Here is a 25,789-nt window from a genome sequence, read left to right as displayed (position 1 = left end):
CTGTACACGGGACTCTTCGAGAAACGCGTTTTCTCCACTTCTATCACTACCAGCAGCAAAACAAATACCACTCGGTCCCGCCTCTGCTGAATGCGCTTTCGGGTAATACTTTTCGCCAGATTTCTCATCACCTTTCGCTTTCTTCTTCGTGGGACACTCGGACAACTTATGCCCCTCTTTCTTACAACCGAAGCATTTCAACTTCCACTTATTCTTCGGCTTCTGTGAGCCCACGAAAACAGCTGATTCTTTGCCCACATGGTCACTACACATACCCTTTCGCTTGGTTTCCTCGTCCAAGAGGCGGCATTTCACGAATTCCATATTTAAATGCGCCTCTGGCATGGTTTCTAATGAGGTAACGACGGTATCGAACGAAGGACCCAAAGTGAGCAAAAGATGGCAAATCGCATCCAGCTCTTCCATCTCCGCTCCCGTTCCGCGGTACTCACGCACTAAACGGTCAAAACGAAGAAAATGTTCTTGCAAAGGACCACCATCATGCCGCAGTGCCAGCATCTGCCGCTTGAGGTACATGCGGCTGGCGATGCTACGTCGTTGAAACACCCTGCTTAACGCTGACCAAATTTCTTTTGGTGTGCGTTTTCCTTGCACAAACTCCAATTGGGAGTCATGAATCCGGGAAATGATTAAACTTTTGCACTTCTTTTCCTTTTTCAGCCACTTGGCTCGCTCTGCGGTTTTCCGCCGTTTCACCTCAGCCGTATCATCAGGTTCTTCTTTTAGCTCCTCTACCTCAGCAACATCAGCCTCGAGGCATTCCAACAGATCGTGCTCCTCTAAGAGCACCTGCATTCGGAATTTCCAGGACGCAAAATTTGACCCGTCGAAAAGCGGCAAGTGAAAACGTTCCACCCGATCTTCCTCGGCCATCGCGAACACTACTTCCACTGTACGACCGTAAACCTTTAAGAAAACGACCCGGGCCCACAACCTTTTGTGGTTTCGAATGGGCAGAAGACAGAATTATATTAAAATAAGGAATTACTATTTAACACGTTTTATTTCAATGGCGTCTCGTTTGATAATGTAACACAGTTGGTGATAAAATCAAGATATGTATAAACACAAAGGTACGCATAGTAACATCTGAATAATGGTAGTGGTAGGGTTGCCAGGATTGCTATTCCAACAGGCGCATCATCTATGGAAGTCGGGCCTACTACGGGCTCCAGAAGAAACTGCGGTCGAAAAAGATTCGCCACCGCATCAAATGTGTCATGTACAAGACGCTTATAAGACCGGTTGTCCTCTACGGACATGAAACATGGACAATGCTCGAGGAGGACTTGCAAGCACTCGGAGTATTCGAGAGACGGGTGCTTAGGACCTGAGACGAGACCTGCAAAGACGCTGCTTCTTTTCTCTTGTTTTGACACTTGTTCTTCTTTTCATCACAGTTGACCATCGAGTTTCAACTGTTTACTTGACTGTTTCACCTAAGCCCCAGGTGGACCCTTCTGAGCACAATAAAAGTGTATCCAATTCACGAAATAGTTAATTCATTTTCATAAGGATTTTTATACCGGGAACAAAACACAGGTTTATTATTGATTATTAACAAGCTAAACGGAAGGTTTGGAATACTCGTTAAAGTAAAAAAGTCTTGGTAAAACAAAAATGATGTGGAATATTTTATTTGGGATACCAATACTTTCACTCAAAAAGCTGCTGGTTGCACCTGACAGTTCTTGACAGCAGTTGGCTGGCAGCAGCTGAAGTTACATTTTTTCCTCTTTGCAGGTCTCGTCTCAGCTTAGGACCATCTTTGGCGGTGTGCAAGAAGACGGTGTGTGGCGATGAAGAATGAACCATGAGCTCGCCCAACTCTACGGCGAACCCAGTATCCAGAAGGTAGCTAAAGCCGGAAGGGTACGATGGGCAGGACATGTTGCAAGAATGCCGGACAGCAACCCTGCAAAGATGGTGTTCGCTTCCGATCCGGCAGGTACGAGACGGCGTGAAGCGCAGCGAGCGAGATGGGCAGACCAGGTGCAAAACGACTTGGCGAGCGTGTGGCGTATCCGAGGTTGGAGAGATGCGGCCTCGAACCGTGCATTGTGGCGTCAAATTATTGATTCAGTGTTATCTGTTTAGATGTTAACTAAATAAATGAATGAAATGCTACGTCTAGACAAGGCAAGTGAATTAAGCAAGTAGCATTAATCGAACGCGAATGGAACGTGTAAACACCTTAATTCAATTTACTTGAATGAAAAGAAAGTTGAACATGTTCAACTTTTGGCAATTCAATTGAATTCAACTGAGTTGTTCAATTCACTTGCCCTGTCAAAACGTAGCTTTAATCGCCAATCAATGAAAATAGATACTAAGGTATGGAAATCCATATTTTGTGTGCGTGCCTTTTGTGTATGGTGAAAAAGATTTCACTACTACATTCGAACGAGCTCCCATAAGAAGCCGTGCAAATATCTACGTCACCATTTGCTGTTTACGTTTTCCATCATCCACTAATACGCTTGCATTTGGTCTTCTTCCTCACCTTCTATCTATTTTCATTGATCGCTAATCCTGACGACACATTCGGCGAGCTGTTTGGCGGCGCAACTATGAAAATCCTCTGTTTTTGTTCTGGGGGAAAAAATTTTGGCCGATGCGGCTCACATCGCGTGTCATTTTTCGTGAAGTTTTGCATCGTCAACAAAAAGTAAAAATGAAAAACAAAGAACAGGAAACATTAATCCACCCAGCAGTACTCATCTAATTTATAGTCTATTTATTTTGTTTTTATTTTAGTGCATAGGATAAAAATTTCATTGAAAAATTGAATAATAATGATTATTATTGATAATTTTTTAATCAGGGCATCAAAACCATTGGCTAATTCTGGATGAAATGAGGATAATAAAAGAAGGTTCTGTATAATATTTTTTTGTAAATATATAAAAATTTTGTGTCCTGGTATATGTTTTAATATGACCTTACTTTTTGATGCGAAAGATATCTTATTTAAATGTTACGATGACGATGTAATCTTAGAAAGTTCCATAAAAGTCCAATAGACCGGAAAAATGGCTAATCCATAAAACCGTCTAAGACGAATTAAGTACTGTACCATTTAAATGGACAGTACTTAATTCGTCTCAGACGGTTTAATACATTCCACTAAAAGAGCTTAATATATTTTTCTAATCCATAAAGTATTTAAAGACGCACATAAAAGATGAAAAAAGTTTGTATATCCATACTCCATAGAGGGATGAAAAGCATTTATTACGTAAGGAAAAACCCCTTATTTTTCAGAATGCCGAAAAAGATGTCAATTTACAATCTTCTGAACAATGTCGAAGTTACCTGTTGTCTTATTGCCGGTAGCGTGTGGGGTGAAATATTCAATAGAATATAAATTAATGAGTATTATTTGAGAATAAAGGACAACGACCAAATTCAATATAGGTTCAACCTTGGGTTCAACCGGTTCAACAAATTCAAGAATAATCGTTTATTAAGTAATATTCAAAGGATTATATCCCTTTTATGCACAACCCTACGAAAAGTACTCAAAATCGAAAGGCAAATGATGGCGCGCTGCTGTGACAGGGTGGAGTGAAAGAAACGGCTGGTACTGCGCCACAAACGAGCAAAAGAGAGAACCACAACATCGAAAGGAACACGGGCGGCCGTTCATTCGTCGCGAGAGTACTTACGGAGGAAGAAGCAGAAAATTTGTGGTCCGCCAGGCAAGAAGCGAAAACGGACCGCAGTGTCGTGAGAAATCGAAATTTTTGCATAATTCAAGTGCACGGAAATTGTGTCCGAAGTGTGTTTGCGGGTCCCGGAGCGATAAATCGCACGCATCCCACCACACCGGGAAGTGGTCGTCGTTTCGGGTTGCATTAGTGGCCTGCTCCCGAGGTGGCACTTCACAAAATAGGCTGGAACAGCAGCCAACAGGGGCAGAGAAAAAAAAGTGAATCTATCAGCAGCAGCAATCGAGTGAGTGGAATAAAAGTGGAAAATGAATCCGCGGAGCACGGCCGTCGTGTAAAGTGTGAAGAACGGAAAATAATCTACGACGACACGGGGTTTTTGGAGGGTTTTTCGATTTAGCGGAGTAGAAAGGTTCGATCGTCGGAATAGATTCCGACTTTGTGCGAAGGGGAAAAGGAACGTATCGTACAATAATTCTTCATTGTGCATCAATTTGTGCCGATTGAGGTGAGTAATGGCGATTTTTCATTGTGGAATGATATGAAGGGATTTTATTTTATATACGACTCGGAATGGCCGTGCCATGGCTTAATTCCCACAGTACAGAGTGGGTACACTGTCAGTCGTGGCTTGGAAGAGATTCGAAACTATTTTGATTGATTGTTCCGTCAAACATAGTAAGGGAGTAATCATGAATTACGTAATGAAAAAACCCTGTTGGATACTTTCCACAACCTCTTGAGAAGGAGTAGATGGCTGAAACGTATGGAAAGCGCTGACTGTTCAAATTCCGGAAGTGGACGGATATCAGCCATCTTACCAGCAGAGAAGAAGCTTAAACGCTGTGTAATGATTGGCGTCAGGAACGCGTTCAGCAAAGCCAGCAGGAAATTCTGCTATGTTGCACAACATGCAGCTTCGAACTACAGTTAGCTTTACGAGCCAAGGCGTAAGATTAATAATCCGGAGATTGTGAGTTCGATTATCGGATTTGTAGAGAGAAGCCTACAACCCCCCGTTCAATTTTATATTGTATAGAATTGTGGAATATAATATATGAACGGTAACAACGAATCCTTTCCTTACTCGACTTTGAGTTGGTGTTTTTTTTTTCTAGCGCAAGGTAATTTTCTTCGGCACGATATTACTTTTTGACAAAATTCGTAACAAGTTTATTCGTCTTCTTATTTTGTTTCGCAAACACCCAGTCTCCAAATGCAATAATCTTTCCCATTTTCTTTATGTACCACATTCTCGATCGTCATAAAATTCTGTAGCTTTTTGAAATCTATATTCTCGGGTACTTATTCAAAAGGACGTATGTGATTTTGTAACCAAAGATTCAAACGTCGATTTGTCCGATCTGATGGCACTCCCACGCAAACCAACACCACCACCAGGTAGCCGAAACCTCCCCCTATCTGTCTATGGTAACGGTTTGCGTGGGAGTGCTATCAGATCGGACAAATCGACGTTTGAATCTTTGTTTACAAAATCACATAGGGGGAATGACGGCTTTGGCAGGTTTTGTTCTATTATTGGCAGGGGGGTTTTTATGTCTGACTATGCTCAAATTTGGCCTAAACATTCTTTGCATATCAAAGAACATTGTGGCCAAATTTCATAAAATTTGGTTGACAAAAACCCCCTTGCCAATAATAGAACAAAACCTGCCAAAGCCGTCTTTCCCCCTACGTCCTTTTGAATAAGTACCGGAGATATATGTACATAAAAATGAATTTCTGTCTGTCTGACCCTTATAGACTCGGAAACTACTGAGCAGATCAGCGTGAAAATTTGTATGCAGAGGTTTGTGGGGCCGAGGAAAGTTCTTATGATAGTTCGAGACCCCTCCAATATTTTGGAGATTTAAGACAAATGTGCTTTTACTTCCTTAGTGATAGCAAGATAACTTCATCTGTTTATCCAAATTTAAATTCCCGATGCTAGCTAGAGTCTGATCCAGGGTTTTCAGAATTTGCTATCAATGAATGTTTCGCTTTGAGCGTACTTACAGGTTAAAATGATTCTCTTCCTTGGTGGACCGCACTAGCCCAGGGCACCATCGTTCAACTTAGGTGGTCTAGGCTACTCAAACAAATTCACTTTATTGGACTCTCCCAGTCCTGGCGCTGCTTTCAAGCAACCTTTAAACAATGAACTCTCCCAGTCCTTGTGCTGCTTTCAAGCAACTAAAACTATTTTCAGTGGACTCTCCCAGTCCTGGTGCTGTTTTAAGCAACTAGCCCAGTACAGATTTTCATAAAAACATTTCATTCGATGTTTGTTAATCATCTAATGCAGACGTGTTTTGGACTACTACTACTACTACCTCACATTAGTAGTCCAATTTTCAGGGCTTTGAGGAGTTTGAGATTTTGAAGAAATTGATCGAAGATTAAGAACCGCTCAAGGTGGACACAAGTAAAGTCATGATGGAGCGTCTGAATAACGCCAATTATGAAGCCTGGAAATTTATAATCGAAATGCTATTGATTTGTAAAGGATTGTCCTGTCCAGCAAATCTCCTGCAGCGCCACGACGTCGAAGTTGCGGGAATGTAATTCATCGTAGATCATCCTGTCGCAACCTGCGAAACCTAGCGGCTTGCAGTTCCATGTACCAAGCTTCCAATCGTGATCCTTTATTCGTCGCCTAGGTCTTTGCCGATTATATCGAATCGCATTATCTCTTATATTGTTCGTAATTATTGGTTTTCCAGGCGGCTTATTGGGCCTGTGCACACCGTATCGAATGACAACGGCCAACGATGCATAAACTTCGCAGCCTCCCGTCCGCACTTACCGCAGTGCGAATATTGAATCCGACAACTACCTCGTTGCAGTATGCCTGCGCTCAAAACTCTCGACGGTGAACACCACGCGTCGAAGTCGGACGCCGCGGCTTAACATTGGGCGGCTACAAGACGGTAGACTAGCCCATGACTACGCGCAGCAGCTGGAAGTGGCACTCCCAACGGAAGAGCAGCTAGGCGCAGCGTCTCTTGAAGATGGCTGGAGAGATATTCGATCCGCCATTGGTAGCACCGCAACCGATGCACTTGGCACAGTGCCCCCGGATCAGAGAAACGACTGGTATGACGGCGAATGTGAGCAGTTAGTAGAAGAGAAGAATGCAGCATGGGCGAGATTGCTGCAACATCGCACGAGGGCGAACGAGGTACGATATAAACGGGCGCGGAACAGACAAAACTCGATTTTCCGGAGGAAAAAGCGTCAGCAGGAAGATCGAGACCGTGAAGAGACGGAGCAACTGTACCGCGCTAATAACACACGAAAGTTCTATGAGAAGTTGAACCGTTCAGGTAAGGGCCACGTGCCACAGCCTGATATGTGTAAGGACATAAACGGGAACCTTCTTAAGAACGAGCGTGAGGTGATCCAAAGGTGGCGGCAGCACTACGAAGTGCACCTGAATGGCGATGTGGCAGACGAAGATGGCGGTATGGTGATGGACCTGGGGGAACGCGCGCAGGACATAATTCTACCGGCTCCGGATCTCCAGGAAATCCAGGAGGAGATTGGCCGGCTGAAGAACAACAAAGCCCCTGGGGTTGACCAACAACCAGGAGAGCTATTTATACACGGTGGGGAGGCACTGGCTAGAGCGCTGCACTGGGTCATTAACAAGATTTGGGAGGAGGAAGTTTTTCTACAAAAAGGGCGATAAGCTGGATTGTAGCAACTACCGCGCAATCACATTGCTGAACGCCGCCTACAAGGTACTCTCCCAAATTGTATGCCGTCGACTAGCACCAATTGCAAGGGAGTTCGTGGGGCAGTACCAGGCGGGTTTTATGGGCGAACGCTCCACCACGGACCAGGTGTTCGCCATTCGCCAAGTACTGCAGAAATTCCGCGAATACAACGTGCCCACACATCATCTATTCATCGACTTCAAAGCCGCATATGATACAATCGCTCGGGACCAGCTATGGCAGCTAATGCACGAAAACGGATTTCCGGATAAACTGACACGGTTGATCAAAGCGACGATGGATCGGGTGATGTGCGTAGTTCGAGTTTCAGGGGCATTCTCGAGTCCCTTCGAAACCGACCCGTAATGCTGGGTAGACACCTTTACGTGGTGTGTTACGGGATAAGATCCACCACGGTTACATTGCCAGCTACAGGCAAATCCTGACCCAACGAATACCTTCCTCATTATCCAACTCCGTGGTACTTATGAGGGTGTCGCTAAGTCGGTGGCCTCTCGTTAAGTAAGTACTACATCAACACTTCCTTCCTCTCCCTAGTTACGGTGAAGATGGGCGTGGCCAGGAGTAGTAATTCTCATGCTTTTGTTTTGTTTTGTTTAAGACTGAAATCAAGGACCACTCCCCTTCTTGATTTCTGATAGCATTCTAGATAAGGATCTCAAAAGTAAAACATGAGTATCACTATTGTCCAATCTACGAATTACACCGTAACAATGCTTGTTGAGATTAAATCGATACAAACTGTCTTTGAAAATCGGCCTTTATTAACGGCAGATCAAAGCTGCAATTATGATAAAATTTATTCATATTATTGTATACAAACTATTTTCTATATGTCTTTCGATTATGGACTTACGATTTTAGTTTGCCTTCTTTTCCTTGGCTACCCTTCCTTCCTACGATTATGAGCTACTGTCTATTCTATTTCCTGCAGAAATTTCTACTCAGCCTTCAATTATATGCTGTGAGTCGCCGAATAACGTTTGGTCACCCCTGTACCACAGCACTACACTCTAAAAAATCATCACGTCATATTCACGTGAAAAATCACGTAACTGATCTGTTTTGAACAAACGACGATTGTTACGTGACGTTAGTAATGCTCACCAGAAATTCACGTCACTTTTACTAACAATCTTGGTGAATATGACTGTATATTCACGTAAACAATTTAAGTGAGATTGTGTTAGTGTGATTGCAGCTTCGACATTTGCGGAAGAACTGCGCATTGTAAACAAGAATAAATACATAACCTAAACATAATGAGACTTCGCGAGCGGAGGTAAGTGTTATTACAGATGCATCTAGGCGGATATTTTCCGTGCCTGCATTTCTCCTCTTTGGAAAAAAAAGCAACAGATGTTGGATAAAATTTGTTAGATTCGTTGAAAAATGATGGAAAATTAAAGGAAGCTGCATGGAAGTCTAGAGCTACAGTTTTCCGGTTGCGTTAGTATAAAATTTATAGTCTAGGTTCCACTATTTTTTGGTTAATTAACAGCGGGAATATTAGCAGTTTTTGAGCAATCAACTAGTTTCAAATTCTCAGCGATTCTCATTGACATAATTTGTCAACAAATCTGATAAATTTCATTCAACATCCGCTGATAACTTTGTTTTTTCTTCAACAGTGTTTCTGCTATAACTCCAAAGCGCAATGACAAAATGACGGCATTCCCTGTATCAATGCATCAACCACGCGAAAAAGATTCCCTTTTATGGTCCAATGCACCGAATGAACACAATGACGTTTGAGACGGGCGCTGTTTACTAAAAATGAACACTTGCATGAACTCGATGAATGAAAAAGTATTCATTCTTAGTAAACAGCGCACCGCTCAAACGTCAATGATGAACTCGGTGCATTGGACCATGGGCAGTCCCTGTTCATTTTTGCATTAATTCCTAAATTACTATATTGCAATACATTTCAAAATATGTAGTGGTTACCTGCTGTCTCGTAGCTTTCACTAAAATTTCAAGTAGCCAGTACGTACAAATCACGTCAGATTCACCTGATCAAACACGTAACTACTTTCAAGCTTCACGTCATTAGTACTGGAAGATCTAGTCAGAGTCACCGGAAAAATCACGTAACTCAAGGAAACTAAATTTTGTTCAAGTTACTTGTCATTCAGGTCACTCTTACGTGAAAAGTAGGGTGGATGAGAACCACATTTGTTTTCAGGTAAATATGACGTGAAGATTTTTCAGAGTGTAGTATTCGAATGAAAGAAACAAATTTTAATTCTCGTTTCTTTTCGCTTCTGTATCTTACTTACGTTGAATGTTTTGTTATCACCCGACCAGATTTGGTAGCACAATAATCGAAACAAAAACAACCTATTGTATAGATATTAATCTTCACCTCGTAACTAATTTTTTCTTTTCCAAACTTGCAAACCTGTATTGAATCCAATTTTTGTTTGTTTATGTTCTCCCGGATGACACTATTTCCCTTTCCTCTTTTCCTACTTCTTCGAGTATCAATCTACTGCTTGTTTATGTTCGCTCCACAATGGATGCGACATGACGCGGACCAGTGTTGTCCCAACAATGCTAATGCTAATGCTAATGCTATTCTCGAGTCCCTTCGAAACCCGCAGAGAATTACGGCAAGGTGATGGTCTTTCGTGTCTGCTATTCAACATCGCTTTGGAAGGGGTAATACGAAGAGCAGGGATTAACACGAGTGGTAGAATAAGACCGTCCAGCTATGACGACATAGATATTATGGCACATAACTTTGAGAAGATGGAGGAAGCCTACATCAGACTGAAGAGGGAAGCCAAGCGGATCGGACTAGTCAGAGAAATTCGGAGACGCATAGTGGCTGGAAATCGTACATACTTTGGACTCCGCAAGACGCTCCGATCGAATAGAGTTCGCCGCCGTACCAAACTGACAATTTACAAAACGCTCATTAGACCGGTAGTCCTCTACGGACACGAGACCTGGACGATGCTCGTGGAGGACCAACGCACACTGGGAGTTTTCGAAAGGAAAGTGCTGCGTACCATCTATGGTGGGGTGAAGATGGCGGATGGTACGTGGAGGAGGCGAATGAACCACGAGTTGCACCAGCTGTTGGGAGAACCATCCATTGTTCACACCGCGAAAATCGGACGACTGCGGTGGGCCGGGCACGTAGCCAGAATGTCGGACAGTAACCCGGTGAAATTGGTTCTCGACAACGATCCGACGGGCACAAGAAGGCGAGGTGCGCAGCGGGCAAGGTGGATCGATCAGGTGGAAGATGACTTGCGGACCCTCCGTAGACTGCGTGGTTGGCGAAGTGCAGCCATGGACCGATCTGAATGGAGAAGACTTTTATGTGTAGCAGAGGCCACTTCGGCCTTAGTCCGAATAAATAAATAATAATAAATAATCTTCTAGGTTGATCACCATTTGTCAAGTAAACAAGACGCATATTTTCCCAGTCCGGTATAATTGAGTTAATAAAACCCACTACCTTTCCAGGATTTGCAGTGCAAATATCTCCTGGTTGCATAAAGCCACTATTTAGAAATTTAGATTTACCCTTGTACAATGCATCACAACTGCAAAGCAGACGTTCCGAGGTTTCACGTTCCATGTTACAGAAACGTCAGATATCATTCTGAATCTGGGCAATATTTTTCATCTGCTCGGGCAGTGTCCGGTTATTAGACCAGTGAAGGTGCAAAGAGAGGCATTCCACGGGGGCATGTCAGTCGATCCTGAGCGACCATTTCGAAAATATTTGAAACTCTGCACAGTTTTTCAATTTCATCTAAATCGTCATTTTTCGATATCAAATCTTCATATTGAGTCACGACTAACTTTTCAAAAGGGTGTATGTGAAAATGGTTCAAAAATATTTAAAAAGCTGCACAGCAAAAACGGAATGTTCGATTGTTATGATTTTTTCAGCAAAGTTAGACAACTAAATGGTGATTCTTAAGAAAATGTGCACAGTAAAAAAAAAATTTTTGCCTTTAAAAATATCATTTTTGTCACAAAAACTCAAATATCTCAAAACCCTATCTTTTTTCGAACGTAATTTTTTTAGGGAAAACGGTCCATTATATTAGCTATATACCATAAAAATTTGGTGATGGTAAACTAATAAACAAAAAAGTTATGACATTTCAAACATTTCACAATTTTCACATTTAGTAAAAAAAAATTTTAAGACAAAAGCTGCAAAATCAAAGATTTATATACACGTGTACGTCTATAGTTTACCTGCAAAAAATATACCTCTTAGAGAATAGACTTTATGATCGGGAGGAAACGGGTATCTTCAACAACAACAAATGCATGATAGGTACATACTAGACTGGCCCAGATTAGTATGGGGAGAAAAAAATGTTGTCGAATTCCACGGGGCACCCCCCAGAATTGTGTCTTTGGGTGAGAAAATCAATCTCTGAAAATTTCAGCTCAATCGCTTGTTTCATAAGCTGGCGCATTTGATTTGAAGTTTGTATGGGGATTTCAGCCAAAATGTATAGGAAAATACACCTCCGTCACTCATTCGATCTGGAAATTGGTTCTGATTGCTCGATTGACCTCAGAATTGCAAAAACGGCAGTTGGTATGCTACAGAACAATTTCACAGAACATTGTATGATGATTAAATGAACTTTTATATAGGTTTCGGCTGATGCGATTCGATCAAAAAATCCAAAAATACACAAATCAGCTCCTAATAAACAAGCCGAAAACTATATAAAAGTTCATTTAACCATCATACAATGTTCTGTGAAATTGTTCTGTAGCATACCAACTGCCGTTTTTGCAATTCTGAGGTCAATCGAGCAATCAGAACCAATTTCCAGATCGAATGAGTGACGGAGGTGTATTTTCCTATACATTTTGGCTGAAATCTCCATACAAACTTCAAATCAAATGCGCCAGCTTATGCAACAAGCGATTGAGCTGAAATTTTCAGAGATTGATTTTCTCACCCAAAGACACAATCCTGGGGGGTGCCCCGTGGAATTAGACAACTTTTTGCTTCCTGGGCCAGTCTAGTACATACCATGACAATGCTCACGAAAAAGCAAAAAAATTACTACTACTAAGGTTGTTAAAGATCTTATAGTAATTTTTTTCTTCAGTCAAGCAAATGACACCAAACTAGTCAGTAAAAACTTAAAAGTGATTTTGTTTATTGAAATATTACGAACAACATGAGTAGCCGCTTTCTCAACTGTTGTAGGCCGTTTGATGGAAAAAAGTGTTCAAAAGAGTTACGAAATCTCACCGAAAGCACCATAGATAAACTGAAAGCGACTGGTTATGCTCCAATGTCCACATTGAATACAAATTTACACATTTGCACGTCCTGCCGTCTAAACGTTGACAAAAGAGCAATCTGTATATCATCGGTTGAGCAGAGCGCAGGAAGTTCGAAAACGACAGCAACTGAGGAATTGCCAGATGTATCGACAACAACTGAGGAATTACCAGAAGTATTAAGTGCTGAGAGCCTTGCCACCGTATCATCAGCGAAATCTGTTTCAACAAATCAATCGGAAGATGAGTGTATCCAAAAGGTCAACATCGAACGCTTTAACGAGGGCATAGCTGGGATAAAAGTGACTCCGATTAAATGGAGTAAGATGGACTACGTTTATTACCCGGAGAAAAAATACCGTGAAATAAACGAAGCTGTACGAAGAAACCTCTTCAAATTAGGACCTGATGATGTGGAAAATACAGACTACGATGAGGTAATTATAAATATGAAGGAAAGGTTCTCGAATGCAGCCACGACAAGGAAAGAAAAATTATTGATTTTGTCGATGCTGCCAAGTTCGTGGTCTATTCAGGATGCCATTGATGAGTTCAAAACCAATAGAAATACAGTAAAGAGGCAAAACAATTGAAGAATAACTGTCTTTCAACCAAAAATACTAGGTCTAGTACTGCATTAACAGATGAGACAAAAGAAATAGTAGTTCAATATTTTGAAGATGATGAAGTAAGTCGAGCTATGCCTGGTCAAAAGATTATGTATCAGTAAAAAAAAGATGGAAAGCGTCAAGCAATCCAAAAACGATTAATGATGACGACTTTGAAAGAAGCGTACACACGCTTCAAGGAAATTCACGATAATATTAAAATAGGTTTTTCCTCATTTGCAAGCCTTCGGCCAAGGCAATGTAAGCTTCTTTCCAATTCAGGAACACATAATGTGTGTGTGCACAACCCATGAGAATATTAATCTTATTTTACATAGTTTGAAAAGAATCAATTTAACAAAGGATATTAAAATGTTAACTGGTAGTCTTTTGTGTGAAAATACAACATCAAATTGCTATCTACGATCTTGTTCGGATTGTCCAGATTCTTCATCATTGGAAAATACTTTATTCGCTGAGTTTGAAGAAAAATATATTGATCAGTTATCATTTGAGCAATGGGTGACCACGGATAGGTGTGACATAGAAACTATTGTAAAACCTGTAGATGAGTTTGTGTCATATTTTGCTTGAAATTAGAAAGTTTAATCCTCACGATTTCATTAAAACAGAACAATCCAGCTTTTTAAAAATACGAAAAATACATTACAAAATGGTGAATTTTTAGTCATTTGTGATTTTTCTGAAAATTACAGCTTTGTATTGCAAGATGAAGTGCAGTCCCATCACTGGAACGTACAACAAGCTACAATTCATCCATTCGTTATTTATTTTAATGGAAGTACGCAAATTGAACACTTAAGTTTTATTATAATTTCCGAAGATTTAAGACACGATTCAGTATCCGTAAACTTGTTCATTGAAAAATGATTAACTTTTACGCGTTGATAAGCATAAAGAAGTCAAAAAGATATATTTCATGTCTGATGGAGCAGCGTCGCAGTACAAAAATCGTAAGAATTTTTCGAGCCTATGTCAATTTAAATCAATGTACGGAATTGATGCAGAATGGCATTTTTGCTACATCACATGGCAAAGGTCCTTGTGATGCTATTGGAGGAACAATAAAGCGCATGGCCACAAGAGCAAGTTTAGCCAAAGAACGTGAGCATCCAATTAAAACTGCGAAAGAACTTTTTGATTGGGCAAATCGTAGAAAAGAAAAGATTTAACCAAATTATCATTTTGTTTTACTACTACTGAAGAGTACGAAATAAAGGCTTCAGAGCTCAGCGAGCAATTTAGTAACGCGAAAACGATCCAAGGAACCCAAAAATTTCACTGTTTCATTCCATTGTCGGAAAATAAAATTAAAGCAAAACTATACTCAAACTGTGCTGATAATAATTCAAAAGTGTTCGATATTTTAAAAATTTGAATAAAAATAAATAAAAATAAGTATTAATAAACTGTTTTCATGATATCATAACCCATACCAAAATTCAAACCCAAAACTCTTAGAGTTTCTATAACAACATTGTGTAACTGCCACATTTAATTTAATACTTAGGATAATATTAATTCATTTTATTTATTTATACATATAATATTTATACATATAATATACATAATATCGATGAATACATAAATATGGAATATCATACAAACAACTTGTTTAACTCACGCAAGGCCCTTAACAATAAAATCAGCATCAAACTGCGATTCTTGAAAAAAATACACGGAAATTTTTTTGTTTACTATATGTGAAAATTGTGAAATGTTTGAAATGTCATAACTTTTTTGTTTATTAGTTTACCATCACCAAATTTTTATGGTAGATAGCTAATATAATGGACCGTTTTCCCTAAAAAATTACGTTCGAAAAAGATAGGGTTTTGAGATATTTGAGTTTTTGTGACAAAATGATATTTTTAAAGGCAAAAAATTTTTTTTACTGTGCACATTTTCTTAAGAATCACCATTTAGTTGTCTAACTTTGCTGAAAAAATCATAACAATCGAACATTCCGTTTTTGCTGTGCAGCTTTTTAAATATTTTTGAACCATTTTCACATACACCCTTTTGAAAAGTTAGTCGTGACTCAATATGAAGATTTGATATCGAAAAATGACGATTGAGATGAAATTGAAAAACTGTGCAAAGTTTCAACTCAATAGAAAATCATGAATTAAAAATTTTCTTAAATTTTGATGCTGTTGCTTGGAATCGCTCAAGAGCTCTCTTGCTGAGCTCTAAGAGCTTTTCGGTTACTTTAACATTGGGAATTATAAATCTCTTTGATTGAGCACACTTTTCGGCAATCAACCAATTGGTCATCAACCTTTGTGCTTCCCAGGATTTTAATTCCATTTTTATGGTACAGTATGATATACCGCAGAAAGGTTCTGGGCCAATAAACTGTGTATTTGAACCTCGTTTCGCAAGCTCGGATCCAGTTCGAAGCAGATTACTGCTCCCGACTGAGGATGTTGTTCGGAAGACCCGAGCAACTGTAGAACATGCTATTGACGAGGGTGCAGAAGACGCCGTCACCGAAAGCGGATAAGTTGTCGTCATTTCTTCCGTTCGGCGTAATCGTTCAGCAGCTTGCCGATCATCTTGAAGCAACTAGCCTTACAAGTCACTTGGTGAACCCAATGTTGATTCAGGAGTTAACGGACAAATTACCCGCTAATACTCAGCTAGAATGGGTGCGCTATCGACGAAAGGCGCGAGTCGTAACCATTCGAACTATGGCCAACTTCCTAACCAGAATCGTCAAGGACGCTAGTGAAATCACTCCATATTGCGAACTAACTGCAGTGGCAGTGGATCAAGGATTTCGCAAAGGGAAGAATCGGAAGGAGACCGAAGGATTTCTGCCGGAGCACATAGCGAACGTAGTCAGTCGATGAGCTTACCCAAGAGGGAGAAGAAACCATGTAGGATATGCGGCCATAGGATTCGAAACTGCGAGGCGTTCCGGAGTTTGCGGTTAGCGGATAGGTGGGAAGCTGTCAGAAAGTGGAAATTGTGCTGGCTGTGCCTAAACGAGCATTGTGGAGATCGCTGCAAATTGAGCTTCCGATGCAATATCGGCCAGTGTAACGAATCTCAAAATCCATTGCTTCATTTCGAGCAGCCAATCACGTACAATTCAAATTGCAACGTACACACCATACTAAGGAAGCAGTAGGTGATCTTCCGCATGATTCCGGTTAGGCTCTACAACAACGGGAAGTTCGCTGTCGACACTATCGCGTTCCTCGACGAAGGGTCGTAATATACCTTGCTCGAAAAATCACTGGCCACCATGTTGCAGGTCAAGGACTGCAGGAGTAACGAGGGTGGAAGCAAATTCACAGAAGGTGGAGTTCTTTATCTCTGCAAAAGGATCGACTCGAAAGTTTCGGATAAAAGCTGCGCATACCGTGGACAGCCTTCAACTTCCACGACAGACGGTCGCGATGTCAGATGTAAACGATGTAAACGAGTATGGTCATCTTCAAGGTTTACCCGTCTACGACGTTCATCGAGGTGTTCCGCAAATCCTGATTGGCTTGAAGGACATTCATTTGTACGCTCCCATCGAATCAAAGATCGGTAAGCCCCACGAATCGATAGCTATAAAGTCCAAGCTGGGATGGACAATCATGACGAAGCAGCGATTGTTGGACATCACCACGGGGAAGCGATTTCGAACGAAGACTTGCACAATTTGTTGCGAAGCCATTACAGCCTCCAGGAGGCGTCCATTTCAGTTGCGTTGCTCCCGGAGTCCAACGAGGATAGGAGGGCGAAAGAGATCCTGAACAGCACAACCATAAGGATCGGAGACCGTTTCGAGACAGGGCTGTTGTGGAGAGAAGACGATCCACGATTTCCCGATAGTTTTCCCATGGCAGTCAAGCGATTTCGGTTTCTGGAAAAACGTCTGGAGAGAGATAATCATCTGTATGGGAAGGTAAAAGAGTTGATTGCGGACTATACAAGAAAGAAATACATTCATGTGGCGTCAACGTCAGAGCTCGCCGAATTTGAACCCGACCAGGTGTGGTATTTGCCGTTGAGTGTTGTTGTACATCCAAAGAAACCGGAGAAAGTCCGCCTGGTGTGGGATGCGGCGGCTGCAGTGAAAGGGGTGTCGCTAAACTCGCAGTTGTTGAAAGGTCCAGATATGCTGACTCCACTCCAATACGTGTTATACAAGTTTCGGGAACGAGAAGTGGGGTTTGGAGGTGACATAAGGGAGATGTATTTGCAGATGATGATTCGCAAGACAGATAAACGTGATCGTTTTGTGTTCCGCAAAAGCGCACAGGAGGACTTCGAGGTGTACATAATCGATGTGACGATGTTTGGTGCAACAGGCTCACCCTGTACTGCACAATTCGTCAAAAACCTCAACGCAAGAGAATACGCAGAGCAGTTTCCTAAAGCGACCAAAGCCATCGAAGAGAACCATTATGTCGATGGTAACTTCGACAGCACAAATACAGTCGACGAGGCAATAGAGCGTGCACAAAAGGTAAGGTTGGTACCTACATTCCAAAGTCGGTTTCGAAGATGTGAAGAAGATGTGCTTCTATATCTGGCCGGGGACCGACGGCCAAGCAAAAGAGTGGTAATGAGCTGTGTCATGAGCTTGTTTGACCCGCTGGGAATGCTAGCAACTTTCCTCATCCATGGGAAAATATTAGTTCAGGATCTATGGCGTAGCGGTATCGATTGGGATCAGCCGATTGACGATGGATGCTTCGAAAAATGGCAGCGTTGGATTGGTCGCCTCCCGGCGATAGAAAAAGTAACAATCCCACGGTACTACTTTTGCAGGTCGAGGTGCGTTGATCTAAGCACCCTACAACTACACGTTTTAGTTGATGCTAGAAAAGATGCCTATGGTGCCGTCACCTACTTTAGAGCACTATCCGAAGAAGGACCGGTGTGCTCTTTGGTGATGGTGAAATGACCGGAACAGCAGCTGAGGTGGAAATAGTACCGCGGAAGACTTATGAAAACCGGAGAAGAATTGAACTGGTTCGCACTGGTAAAAGGGTTTCGGAGCTTGCTGGCAAACACGTTTAACACGTACGGTGGTTGGAGATGAAAGAGGCCGACAGTCGCCGGCTCATTTTATTCAAGCGGTCTCGGTTTCATACCGCTAGCTATAAAACATTTTATAGTATAGTACACGGAAATAGTTTAGAAATGTTAAGGTACATATTAATGGCAAGATCCAAAGTTGCACCGTTGAAAAATGCTCTCAATTCCCCGTCTCGAGCTTCAGGCAGCCGTTATAGGATCTAGGTTGATGCAGTCGGTGATCGAAACACATTCGTTGGAGGTGATGCAACGTTTAACCTGGTCGGATTCGAAGACGGTGATTCCACGGACCGCAGTTTTTGCCTGAGGAGCATTGGTGGCAGCAGGATGCCGTAGAACTGAACACCCCCGAGGAAATTCGTGCGTGTCATCTTTTCCATGGTGTAACAATTGCGGAGTAACAATTGCGGAGAATATCGTTATGGACGATGCTTGTTAGAACAACAGCCTGCGTTTATAGGTTTAGCTCAAACTGCAGAAGAAAGAAGGACGGATTGCCGATCGAAGCATTACCTGCCCCGGCGAGGGTGAAGAATACAGTGAAGAGAGTCATACCAGCGGTACCAGTTCCACTTCAAAGGGAAGAATACCAACGGGCAGAAGCATATTTGTGGCGGGTGGCACAGTCGGTGCAGTTCGAAGGGGAAATCAAAATGCTGAACTGCGGCCATTCAGTTTTGCAGGAGTTGACTACTGTGGGCCGATCAACGTCACCGTCGGGCGCCGAACAGAAAAGCGATGGATATGCCTGTTTACGTGCCTGACCACAAGAGCAGTCCATCTTGAAGTGGCTCACAACCTGACAACGCAAGCCTGTTTGATGGCAATCAGGCGATTTATTTGTCGCAGAGGAAAGCCGATTGAATTCTTCTCGGATAATGGCACAAACTTCAAGGGAGCTAGTAAGCTGATGGTGCAAGCGATCGATGGAGAGTGTGAAGACGTACGTGAAGGAACTTCAACCCGCCTAGTTCATGGGCGGCGACATGGTCGGAGCCTGGAAGAGATTAGTATGGTCAGTGAAAGCGGCGTTAACAGTGTTCAACGACGGAAGGCGGTTGACGGATGAAATGTTGCTGACAACGTTGGCTGAAGCAGAAGACCTCATAAACTCTCGGCCGTTAACGTACATGGGTCAATGTGCTGATGCAGGCGAGGCTCTAACACCAAACCATTTTCTAAAAGGTGTCGAGACGATCAGTAGCAGAGGAGCGCCACACACAGATGAGGCGGAAGCACTGCGCGATAGCTTCAAACGAACGCAGGTCTTAGCCGACTTGCTATGTAAGCGATGGATTATGGAATATTGGCCAAGCATCAACCAGCAGTCGAAATGGTACACGGAGGTTCAGCCAGTGGAACGTGGTGATTTGGTGTACATAGCAGATGAGAGCGCAAGGAAGAGCTGGATTCGGGGCATGGTAGTCGACGTCTTTCCTCGAGCGAACGGCAGGATACGGCAAGCGTTGGTTCGAACGTCGAAGGGAGAGTTCCGGCGCCCAGTAGCGAAGCTGGCGGTGCTGGAGGTTCAGGCCAGTAAATCTGGAGCAGTGAACCCTTACCAGAATTACGGAGAGGGGGTATGTACGCACCTTCGAGCACTTTTTACGCGCCATGGCGCACAACATCCCTGTCGACTACTAATGACAGGGATGCTGTGGTAGTAGTAAGTAGAGCCGATATAATGTGGTTAACAGAAGAGGGAAAATAAAAACAAACCATTTCATAATCAAGTGCCTGTTCGGATTTAGAGACGGAATTTTTTTTTATCAAAAACCGTTATTACAGAGGAAGTTGAGTGATTATATTTCGGATTATAACATTTAAAATACGTTGGTGAATTTCAGCCGGTGTAATCTTCAAATAGAGGCTTAGGAAAAAAACTATAAATTTTTGCTGCCGTTAGTAAAACGCTGCTGTCGGAAATTAGTTTAAAGAAAGAGTTCCTCGCCGCATGGATCGAATGTAACGTAAAAAAGCAGGGTAATGTTACCCTGAGCAGCACAGAGGCTGAATATGTAGCTATGGCTAATTGTTTCAAAGAGCTGAATTGGATACTTCGTGTACTTGATGACTAATCTCTCGCGCTGAGGATCATAGGGGTGTAACTGTATTGATCGATTAATCTTTATCCATTTTTTCTTCCGTTAATAATCAACTGAATTAAAAGTTATAACCATGATTGTTGCTTGTGGTGGAAGCTTTATCGCCCCGAACCATAAAATGGTAAACTGTCGAAAATTCGCTACATTGATAGAAAGAAAACAACGATGAAGAGAAATCGATCAATGCAGCTACGCCCCTATGATCCAAAGCGCGAGAACTGTAGTACTACCTGTGAAAGTGAACGAAGATAATCAAAGCTTAGCAATTCTCTGGGAAACCGAAGGTCGATTTATTTTTGTATTTTTTTGTTTCCCTGAAATTTTGCATAGCGTAAATCCGAGTGAGATGTCACACCTTCTAAAAAATCGACATTTCTCCAAAACAAAAAGATAAATTGAATCTCGGTCGAAAAGGACAAAAGGTCGAAAGGACAAAACGTCGAATGGGACAAAAGGTCCAAAGGGACAAAACGTCGAATGGGACAATAGGCCAAAAAAATCAATAAGATCAAAAGGTCAAAAGTCACAAAAAGTCGAAATAGACAACAAACTGAAACGGAGAGAATCAATCCCGCACCAGAGTTGCCTTACACAATTGGCAAACTCTGCTTTTTTATTTTTCACAATTTTTAACAATTACATAAAACTCATTCCATGGGTACAGATGGATATTTGAGTTTTCTAAATGTCACTTCGTTTTCTCAAAATGGCGCACGCCGTACATCAAATACATCGGCGTGTAATAAGGTTCCCCCAAACACACGCGACGAGACAATCGCGACAATGGTCTTCTTCTTCTTCTTATTGGCATAACATCCCCACAATGGGACAGAGCCTCCTCGCAGCTTAGTGTTCATTAAGCACTTTCACAGTTATTAACTGCGAGGTTTCTAAGCCAAGTTATCATTTCTGCATTCGTATAGCATGAGGCTAACACGATGATACTTTTATGCCCAAGGAAGTCGAAGAAATTTCCAATCCAAAAATGTCTAGACCAGCATCGGGAATCGAACCCAGCCACCCTCAGCATGGTCTTGCTTTGCAGCCGCGCGTCTTACCGCACGGCTAAGGAGGGCGATTCTGTTGATATGGAAGAGTAAATGGAGCATTGCCAGCATCCACCCAACGAGCTGTCGCCGTAGCGGTGATGAAATCGTTTAGGCCTTTTCACACCGGTGTATTTTCAATGCGCGCACTTGCGTGGCTGCGGCGTACACTATTTAGACAGATTGAAGTGGCATTTAGAAAATCTAGATCTCCATCTATTATTTGCACTCATTCAATGATTTTTATTCAATTGTTAAAAATAGCATTTTTTTGCCAAATGTAAGGACAACTCTGTCTCGCGCCATTCATTTATTTAGTCTACATCTAAACAGATAACACTGAATCAACAATTTGACGCCACACGGTTCGAGGCCGCATCTCTCCATCCTCGATTACGCCCCACGCCCGCCAAGTCGTTTTGCACCTGGTCTGCCCATCTCGCTCGTTGCGCTCCACCCTGCCTCGTAGCTGCCGGATCGGAAGCGAACACCATTTTTGCAGGGTTGCTGTCCGGCATTCTTGCAACATGTCCTGCCCATAGTACCCTTCCGGCTTTAGCTACCTTCTGGATACTGGGTTCGCCGTAGAGTTGGGCGAGCTCGTGGTTCATTCTTCGCCGCCACACACCGTCTTCTTGCACACCGCCAAAGATGGTCCTAAGCACCCGTCCTTCGAATACTCCGAGTGCTTGCAAGTCCTGCTCGAGCATTGTCCATGTTCCATGTCCGTCTTATTAGCGTCTTGTACATGACACATTTGGTGCGGTGGCGAATCTTTTTTGACCGCAGTTTCTTCTGGAGCCCGTAGTTGACCCGACTTCCACAGATGATGCACCTCCTTATTTCACGACTAACATTGTTATCAGCCGTTAATAAGGATCCAAGGTAGACAAATTCCTCGACCACCCTGTCGCGCTCGGTTCCGCCCACAAGCATGTACTTTGTCTTTGACGCATTCACCACCAGTCCAACTTTTGTTGCTTCACGTTTCAGGCGTGTGTACAGTTCTGCCACCTTTGCAAATGCTTGGACGACAATGTCCATGTCATCTGCGACTAAAATAAATTGACTGGATCTGTTGAAAATCGTACCCTGGATGTTACACCTCTACGCTCAATCTTCTAGCGCAATCTTGAACAACAGACACAAAAGTTCATCACCTTGTCTTAGTTCCTGAAGTGTTCATTCGAAATCTTCACACATTTTTGCACACCATCCACCGTTGCTTTGATCAGTCTGGCAAGCTTCCCAGGAAAGCTGTTCTCGTCCATAATTTTCCATAGCTCTGCGCGGTCTATACTGTCGTATGCTGTTTTGAAATCAACGAACCGATGGTGCGTTGGGACCTGGTATTCACGGCATTTTTGAAGGATTTGCCGTACAGTAAAGATCTGGTCCGTTGTCGAGCGGCCGTCAAAGAAGCCGGCTTGATAACTTCCCACGAACTTATTTGCTATTGGTGACAGACGACGGACGATGATATCACTTTGTGGGCGGCATTAGGCTCGAAAGTTCTCACACTCTATAGCTATATATAGCTTGTCGCCTTTCTTGTAGATGGGGCATATAACCACAACCCCTTCCTTCCACTCCTCCGGTAGCTGTTTAGTTTCCCAGATTCTGACTATCAGTTTGTGCAGGCAAGTGGCTAGCTTTTCCGGACCCATCTTGATGAGCTCAGCTCCGATACCATCCTTACCAGGTAATTTAATGTTCTTTCGCTGTTTGACGGCATCCTCAACTTCCCTCAAGATGAGGGCTGCTTGGCTACCATCGTCCACTGAACTGAAGTAGTCATCTCCTCCGCTGCCTTGACTTTCACTGCCTGTACTCTCAGTGCCATTCAAATGTTCCTCGTAGTGCTACTTCCACCTTTCGATCACCACACGTTCGTCAAGATGCTCACATCCTTATCCCTGCACATTTCAGCTCGCGGCACGAAGCCTTCGCGGGATGCGTTGAGCTTCTGGTAGAACTTGCGTGTTTCTTGAGAACGGCACAGCTGTATCATCTCCTCGCACTCCGCTTCTTTCAGTTGGCGTTTCTTCTCCTGAAAAAGACGGGTCTGCTGTCCCCGCCTCCGCCGTCTATAGCGTTCCACGTTCTGCCAGGTTCCTTGCTGCAGGGCGACCGCCCGCACTGCATCCTTCTCCTCCAGAATCTGCACTCTTCGTCGAACCAATCGTTCCGTCGACTTCGTCTCACATACCTGAGGTTGTTCTCCGCTGCATACTTAATGGCTGCTTTGGCTGTATTCCAGCAAGGCTCCACCCCAGTACCCCGAATCCCAGTACCCCGAATGCCATTACCCCGAAGGCCACTACCCCGAATGGGACAGTGCCCCGAAAGTCATTACCCCGAATGGGACACTACCTCGAAATCCATTACCCCGAAAGGCAATTACCCCGAAAACATTTAGAATCTATAGTATTCTATTATTATGTTTAACACCAACAGATATCGATGAATCGCAAAGTTTTTAACCTACCAGTTTAACCAACGGTTTTGATTTTTCTTCTTATTGGCTTTAACTGTCATTCCTGTCATCATGACATGGAAAAGTACTATTCTACGAAATGGAGTAAGAGATCCTTTTTTCCAACAGAACGCGTTTTCCCGGTATAAGGCGAACAGAGGAGATGATGCCTTGTTTTAATGAACGAGTTTGCCCGGTATAAGGCATACAGGATAAATATGATCTTTTTTTGTTTTAATAAACGCGTTTGCCCGGTATAAGGCAGAGAGGGGAGATGATCCCTTCATTAAATGGACGGGTTTGCCCGGTATAAGGCACACCGAGGAAATAATTCCTTGTATAAATGAAGGCGTTATCCTGGTATAAGACAGACAGAGTAGATGACGCCTTCTTTAAATGGACGGGTTTGCTCGGTATAAGGCATACAGAGGAAAGTATTCCTTGTTTAAATGAAAGCGTTTGCCCGGTATAAGGCAGACAGAGGAGATGATGCCTTCTTTAAATGGACGCGTTTGCCCGGTATAAGGCAGACAGAGGAGATGATGCCTTCTTTAAATGGACGCGTTTGCCCGGTATAAGGCACACCGAGGAAATAATGGCATGTTTAAATGAACACGTTTGCCCGGCATAAGGCAGACAGAAGAGATGATGCCTTCTTTAAATAGACGCGTTTGCCTGGTATAAGGCAGACAGAGGAGATGATGCCTTCTTTAAATGGACTGGTTTGCCCGGTATAAGACAGACAGAGGAGAGGATGCCTTCTTTAAATGGACGTGTTTGCCCGGTATAAGGCAGACAGAGGAGATGATACCACCTTTTAATGAACGTGCTTATACCTCGATAAGGCACACAGAGGAAATACTGCCTTTTTAAAAGGAACGTCTGCTCGATAGAAGGGGAAACGAGATGATGCCTTCTTTAAGCCAACGCAACTTCCCGAAGACGAACAAGATCTCCCTCTCTCTCACTCTCATACACAAACTCTCACTCACTCACTTCCTCTGTCTCACTAATTATTACTCATTCACCCACTCTCATTCATTCACGCACTTTTACTCACTTCACCACTCTTACTCACTCATCCACTTTTACTCATTCATTTACTTTCAATCATTCGTTTTCTCTTTCTCGCTCACTCTTACTCACTCACTCTTACTCGTTTACTCTTACTCGCTCACTCACTAACTCTTACTCGCTCACTCACACACTCACTCTTACTCACCCATTCACCCCCTCGTCGATATTGAGATTTAGACCACGCTTCATCCAGAATCCATTGCTTTTACTAAAGTGACCAAGGAACAACTTCTACCTTGTTGCCCTAGTAGCCATGCTGACGTGAACCGCAATTGCGTCCAACTCTCTGCATTGTGCATGAAAACGTGCTGCATAATCTCCCCCTGCCATTCAGGAATCTTGAAGAGTGCCATACGAAGTTCCAAACTGCATAAAAACAGTATAAGTTCTAATTATTGTTCATTCTTATGAAATTTGAATAAACTTTTATTGAGTAACATTTTTTTCATTGAAATGAAGTATTAACTTGAAATAATGACTGATTCGGGGTACTGGCTCATTCGGGGTAGTGTCCCATTAGGGGTAATGGCATTCGGGGTAGTGACTCATTCGGGGTTGTGGCATTCGGGGTAGTGGCCTTCGGGGTAATGGCATTATGGGTAATGGAATTATGGGTAGTGTCGTAGAGTCTTCCAGCAATCGTCAAGGGGGGCCTCATCGGGCTCATCCTTTTCCGGCAACGCTGCCTTGAGGTGCTG

The 25,789-nt window shown here is 42.8% G+C and overlaps 1 protein-coding gene across 5 annotated transcripts in view; it reads left to right on the top strand.

Annotated features, from left to right (window-relative positions):
- Window positions 1–3,650: 3,650 nt before the first annotated feature.
- LOC134223345 (serine-rich adhesin for platelets) overlaps window positions 3,651–25,789 on the top strand; it is a 160,597-nt gene continuing 138,458 nt past the window's right edge. For all 5 annotated transcript variants that reach the window (XR_009982544.1, XR_009982548.1, XR_009982536.1 and 2 more), the window contains exon 1: window positions 3,651–4,200. The gene's annotated coding sequence lies outside the window, so the exon portion shown is untranslated. The remainder of the gene's footprint in view (window positions 4,201–25,789) is intronic.

The sequence above is a fragment of the Armigeres subalbatus genome, chromosome 1, assembly GCF_024139115.2.
Source record: "Armigeres subalbatus isolate Guangzhou_Male chromosome 1, GZ_Asu_2, whole genome shotgun sequence".
Lineage (NCBI taxonomy): Eukaryota > Metazoa > Arthropoda > Insecta > Diptera > Culicidae > Armigeres > Armigeres subalbatus.
This window is presented reverse-complemented; position numbering and strand designations above follow the sequence as displayed.